The sequence below is a fragment of the Oncorhynchus kisutch genome, linkage group LG24 (genome assembly GCF_002021735.2).
Source record: "Oncorhynchus kisutch isolate 150728-3 linkage group LG24, Okis_V2, whole genome shotgun sequence".
Lineage (NCBI taxonomy): Eukaryota > Metazoa > Chordata > Actinopteri > Salmoniformes > Salmonidae > Oncorhynchus > Oncorhynchus kisutch.
Genome location: NC_034197.2, coordinates 36,930,420 through 36,937,015, shown reverse-complemented (window position 1 = coordinate 36,937,015; position 6,596 = coordinate 36,930,420).

The following is a 6,596-nucleotide window of genomic DNA, read 5'->3' as shown; positions in this document are numbered from 1 at the left end:
GTCCCAGTAGATAATACTGTGATCGGTAATAGTCCCCGTAGATAATACTGCGATCGGTAATAGTCCCGGTAGATAATACTGTGATCGGTAATAGTCCCAGGTAATAGTCCCAGTAGATAATACTGTGATCGGTAATAGTCCCCGCAGATAATACTGTGATCGGTAATAGTCCCCGTAGATAATACTGTGATCGGTAATAGTCCCAGTAGATAATACTGCGATCGGTAATAGTCCCAGGTAATAGTCCCAGTAGATAATACTGTGATCGGTAATAGTCCCAGTAGATAATACTGTGATCGGTAATACTGTGATCGGTAATAGTCCCAGTAGATAATACTGTGATCGGTAATAGTCCCGGTAGATAATACTGTGATCGGTAATAGTCCCGGTAGATAATACTGTGATCTGTAATAGTCCCAGTAGATAATACTGTGATCGGTAATAGTCCCAGTAGATACTACTGTGATCGGTAATATTCCCAGGTAATAGTCCCAGTAGATTATACTGTGATCGGTAATAGTCCCAGGTAATAGTCCCAGTAGATAATACTGTGATCGGTAATAGTCCCGGTAGATAATACTGTGATCTGTAATAGTCCCGGTAGATAATACTGTGATCGGTAATAGTCCCAGTAGATAATACTGTGATCCGTAATAGTCCCAGGTAATAGTCCTAGTAGATAATGCTGTGATCGGTAATATTCCCAGTAGATATTACTGTGATCGGTAATAGTCCCAGTAGATAATACTGTGATCGGTAATAGTCCCAGGTAATAGTCCCAGTAGATAATACTGTGATCGGTAATAGTCCCAGTAGATAATAATGTGATCGGTAATAGTCCCTGTAGATAATACTGTGATCAGTAATAGTCCCAGTAGATAATACTGTGATCTGTAATAGTCCCAGTAGATAATACTGTGATCGGTAATAGTCCCAGTAGATAATACTGTGATCTGTAATAGTCCCCGTAGATAATACTGTGATCGGTAATAGTCCCAGTAGATAATACTGTGATCGGTAATAGTCCCCGTAGATAATACTGTGATCGGTAATAGTCCCAGGTAATAGTCCCAGTAGATAATACTGTGATCGGTAATAGTCCCAGTAGATAATACTGTGATCGGTAATAGTCCCAGGTAATGGTCCCAGTAGATAATACTGTGATCGGTAATAGTCCCAGTAGATAATACTGTGATCTGTACTAGTCCCGGTAGATAATACTGTGATCGGTAATAGTCCCAGTAGATAATACTGTGATCGGTAATAGTCCCAGTAGATAATACTGTGATCGGTACAGTAATGAAAGAGATGTGTTCTCTCTCTCCCTGCCCAGGTGTGTAACTGGGTTCTATGGAAACCCAGTGCTGGGGTCCGGGGATCACTGTCGACATTGTCCCTGTCCTGGTAGCGCAGAAAGCGGACGCTCCAACGGACACTCCTGTCACGCTGACAGCTCATCCAATCAAATCCTCTGCAACTGCACACATGGCTACATAGGTATAGTCCCAATGATACAATTTAGCTCACTGAAAAGGAAATCGTTGCTACACTTATCGGCATTTAACTTCTCAGCTTAAGCCTGACCGCTTTCGCTCTCTTTTCCCCACCCTAGGGCCTCGCTGTGATCGGTGCGCCCCTGGTTACTACGGCAACCCCAAGCATCCAGGTGGGCAGTGCCGCCCGTGCCAGTGCAGTGGCAACATCGACGCCCACGACCCCGAGTCATGCGAGCCCGTGATCGGCCGATGCCTGAGCTGCCTATACAACACGGATGGACCCTCCTGCTCTGACTGTAAACATGGTTACTACGGCAACGCCCTGGCCCAGGACTGCAGGCGTGAGTTTCTACATCGTGACGGCTGGTTGGAATCTCTAATGAGTTCTGTCTCTGGTGATGCCCACTGGAGACTATTGGCATTTTGTCATGATATGTGTGACGTTGGACATTGGCTCAATTCTATAGCGTGACTGTCTAAGGCACTGCATCTCAGCGCAAGAGGCGTCACTACAGTCCCTGGTTCGAATCCAGGCTGTATCACATCTGGCTGTGATTGGGAGTCCCATAGAGCGACGCACAATTTGCCAAGCGTCATCCGGGTTTGGCCGTAGTAGGCCGTCATTGGTAATAAGAATGTGTTCTTAACGGACTTGCCTAGTTAAATAAAAGTTAAATAAAATAAATGTAAATTACATTCTTGTCTATCTCTGCTGTTATGAGAACATGTACTTTCATTACAGGTTATCTACACTATCAGCAGTAAACATGTTGTGCTCCTTTCCTTTAACTTTGCTCTGAGAAACACTAGTCCCTCCTCCACAGTCCTCTTCACAAGGTGTTAGTGAGAAACACTAGTCCCTCCTCCACAGTCCTCTTTACAAGGTGTTACTGAGAAACACTAGTCCCTCCTCCACAGTCCTCTTCACAAGGTGTTAGTGAGAAACACTAGTCCCTCCTCCACAGTCCTCTTTACAAGGTGTTATTGAGAAACACTAGTCCCTCCTCCACAGTCCTCTTCACAAGGTGTTAGTGAGAAACACTAGTCCCTCCTCCACAGTCCTCTTTACAAGGTGTTACTGAGAAACACTAGTCCCTCCGCCACAGTCCTCTTCACAAGGTGTTACCTGTTGTGTGTTTGTCCTGCAGCACACTCATTCTCCCACACTGTCAACTATCACTGTGGAGACTTGCCAGCATTAACCTTCCCATCCTTTTCCACCATGCCTACTGATGACTGCCTAGTACAGTCTGTACCCGGGCTATTCTCTGGTCAACCAACCTACACATGTCAAGAAGCCTCCATAAGAAGAAACTTGTGTAATAACGAAGAGTTCCAACGGCCCGGCCCGGGTCTGACTGGTTCACTGGACCCTGGCTCCCTCAGCTGTTCTGTTCTGTTCTGTCATTGGTGTCTCAGAAGCTTGTGTATAACGAAGAGTTCCAACGGCCCGGCCCGGGTCTGACTGGTTCACTGGACCCTGGCTCCCTCTGCTGTTCTGTTCTGCTCTGTCATTGGTATCTCAGGCAGAACCAATCAGCAAAGTGACCAAAAACACACACAGCGAATCAGAAATCAGACAGGATGCCAGGGCAGAGGGAGTGCACAAGGAGGGCACCAGGCATACAATCGTTGTAGACCTGATCACAGTCTTCACCAACGGCTGTAGACCTGATCACAGTCTTCACAATGGCTGTAGACCTGATCACAGTCTTTACAATGGCTGTAGACCTGATCACAGTCTTTACAATGGCTGTAGACCTGATCACAGTCTTTACAATGGCTGTAGACCTGATCACAGTCTTTACAATGGCTGTAGACTGGATCACAGTCTTTACAATGGCTGTAGACTGGATCACAGTCTTTACAATGGCTGTAGACTGGATCACAGTCTTTACAATGGCTGTAGACTGGATCACAGTCTTTACAATGGCTGTAGACCTTGTACTTCCGGCGCCGACAGAGATGGCCGCCTCGCTTCGCGTTCCTAGGAAACTATGCAGTTTTTTGTTTTTTTACGTGTTATTTCTTACACTAGTACCCCAGGTCATCTTAGGTTTCATTACATACAGCCGAGAAGAACTACTGAATATAAGATCAGCGTCAACTCACCATCAGTACGACCAAGAATATGTTTTTCGCGATGCGGATCCTGTGTTCTGCCTTACAACCAGTGCAACGGAGCGGATTACATGCAGCGACCCAAAAAAACGACTCAGAAAAAGAGGGAAACAAAGCGGTCTTCTGGTCAGACTCCGGAGACGGGCACACCGTGCACCACTCCCTAGCATTCTTCTTGCCAATGTCCAGTCTCTTGACAACAAGGTTGATGAAATCCGAGCAAGGGTAGCATTCCAGAGGAACATCAGAGACTGTAACGTTCTCTGCTTCATGGAAACATGGCTAACTGGAGAGACGCTATCCGAAGCGGTGCAGCCAGCGGGTTTCTCCACGCATCGCGCCGACAGAAACAAACATCTTTCTGGTAAGAAGAGGGGCGGGGGCGTATGCCTTATGACCAACGTGACATGGTGTGATGAAAGAAACATACAGGAACTCAAATCCTTCTGTTCACCTGATTTAGAATTCCTCACAATCAAATGTAGACCGCATTATCTACCAAGAGAATTCTCTTCGATTATAATCACAGCCGTATATATCCCCCCCCAAGCAGACACATCGATGGCTCTGAACGAACTTTATTTAACTCTCTGCAAACTGGAAACGATTTATCCGGAGGCTGCATTCATTGTAGCTGGGGATTTTAACAAGGCTAATCTGAAAACAAGACTCCCTAAATTTTATCAGCATATCGATTGCGCAACCAGGGGTGGAAAGACCCTGGATCATTGTTACTCTAACTTCCGCGACGCATATAAGGCCCTGCCCCGCCCCCCTTTCGGAAAAGCTGACCACGACTCCATTTTGTTGATCCCTGCCTACAGACAGAAACTAAAACAAGAAGCTCCCACGCTGAGGTCTGTCCAACGCTGGTCTGACCAAGCTGACTCCACACTCCAAGACTGCTTCCATCACGTGGACTGGGAGATGTTTCGTATTGCGTCAGACAACAACATTGACGAATACGCTGATTCGGTGTGCGAGTTCATTAGAACGTGCGTTGAAGATGTCGTTCCCATAGCAACGATTAAAACATTCCCTAACCAGAACCCGTGGATTGATGGCAGCATTCGTGTGAAACTGGAGGTGCGAACCACTGCTTTTAATCAGGGCAAGGTGTCTGGTAACATGACTGAATACAAACAGTGCAGCTATTCCCTCCGCAAGGCTATCAAACAAGCTAAGCGCCAGTACAGAGACAAAGTAGAATCTCAATTCAACGGCTCAGACACAAGAGGCATGTGGCAGGGTCTACAGTCAATCACGGACTACAGGAAGAAACCCAGCCCAGTCATGGACCAGGATGTCTTGCTCCCAGGCAGACTAAATAACTTTTTTGCCCGCTTTGAGGACAATACAGTGCCACTGACACGGCCTGCAACGAAAACATGCGGTCTCTCCTTCACTGCAGCCGAAGTGAGTAAGACATTTAAACGTGTTAACCCTCGCAAGGCTGCAGGCCCAGACGGCATCCCCAGCCGCGCCCTCAGAGCATGCGCAGACCAGCTGGCCGGTGTGTTTACGGACATATTCAATCAATCCCTATACCAGTCTGCCGTTCCCACATGCTTCAAGTGGGCCACCATTGTTCCTGTTCCCAAGAAAGCTACGGTAACTGAGCTAAACGACTACCGCCCCGTAGCACTCACATCCGTCATCATGAAGTGCTTTGAGAGACTAGTCAAGGACCATATCACCTCCACCCTACCTGACACCCTAGACCCACTCCAATTTGCTTACCGCCCAAATAGGTCCACAGACGATGCAATCTCAACCACACTGCACACTGCCCTAACCCATCTGGACAAGAGGAATACCTATGTGAGAATGCTGTTCATCGACTACAGCTCGGCATTCAACACCATAGTACCCTCCAAGCTCGTCATCAAGCTCGAGACCCTGGGTCTCGACCCCGCCTTGTGCAACTGGGTACTGGACTTCCTGACGGGCCGCCCCCAGGTGGTGAGGGTAGGCAACAACATCTCCTCCCCGCTGATCCTCAACACTGGGGCCCCACAAGGGTGCGTTCTGAGCCCTCTCCTGTACTCCCTGTTCACCCACGACTGCGTGGCCACGCACGCCTCCAACTCAATCATCAAGTTTGCGGACGACACAACAGTGGTAGGCTTGATTACCAACAACGACGAGACGGCCTACAGGGAGGAGGTGAGGGCCCTCGGAGTGTGGTGTCAGGAAAATAACCTCACACTCAACGTCAACAAAACTAAGGAGATGATTGTGGACTTCAGGAAATCCACATCCACATCGATGGAACAGTAGTGGAGAGGGTAGCAAGTTTTAAGTTCCTCGGCATACACATCACAGACAAACTGAATTGGTCCACTCACACAGACAGCATCGTGAGGAAGGCGCAGCAGCGCCTCTTCAACCTCAGGAGGCTGAAGAAATTCGGCTTGTCACCAAAAGCACTCACAAACTTCCACAGATGCACAATCGAGAGCATCCTGGCGGGCTGTATCACCGCCTGGTATGGCAACTGCACCGCCCTCAACCGTAAGGCTCTCCAGAGGGTAGTGAGGTCTGCACAACGCATCACCGGGGGCAAACTACCTGCCCTCCAGGACACCTACACCACCCGATGCTACAGGAAGGCCATAAAGATCATCAAGGACATCAACCACCCGAGCCACTGCCTGTTCAACCCGCTGTCATCCAGAAGGCGAGGTCAGTACAGGTGCATCAGGTGCTTCTACACCTGCATTGCTTGCTGTTTGGGGTTTTAGGCTGGGTTTCTGTACAGCACTTTGAGATATCAGCTGATGTACGAAGGGCTATATAAATAAATTTGATTTGATTTGATCAAAGCTGGGACCGAGAGACTGAAAAACAGCTTCTATCTCAAGGCCATCAGACTGTTAAACAGCCACCACTAACATTGAGTGGCTACTGCCAACACACTGTCAATGACACTGACTCTACTCCAGACACTTTAATAATGGGAATTGATGGGAAATGATG